The sequence below is a fragment of the Schistocerca piceifrons genome, chromosome 2, assembly GCF_021461385.2.
Source record: "Schistocerca piceifrons isolate TAMUIC-IGC-003096 chromosome 2, iqSchPice1.1, whole genome shotgun sequence".
Taxonomy (NCBI): domain Eukaryota; kingdom Metazoa; phylum Arthropoda; class Insecta; order Orthoptera; family Acrididae; genus Schistocerca; species Schistocerca piceifrons.
This window is the reverse complement of record NC_060139.1, coordinates 762,833,012-762,833,390: the sequence shown is the minus strand read 5'-3', so window position 1 is coordinate 762,833,390 and position 379 is coordinate 762,833,012.

The following is a 379-nucleotide window of genomic DNA, read 5'->3' as shown; positions in this document are numbered from 1 at the left end:
TCCAAAGTGACCACCTTGCTTTTTTTGAGGGTCGACTGAGGTTAAAGTTGAAAAAGCAGTGAAAGTATGTAGATAAGGTTCTCTCACACCATCTTCGCTAACCTACGCAGTCTAACAGAGAGCGACACTGCAATGCGTTTGCTAAGCAGGCAGAAGACCTCGCTGGGCTTCTGTAGACAAAAGCCCACTCTCTCGGCAGAATTTTTCGCGGTGCCGGGTGGGGTGTTTTCTCTTCACGGGCCAGAGCCCCGCAGAGGCGGCAAATGAAGCCGCCGCGATGTTTCCCCTGGGTGGCGCGGCACCTCCACACTAAGCCAGCCACGCGAGGCGCCGCCGTTATAAGCGGACCGAGACGACGTGGCGCCGAGCCGCGCCGCAC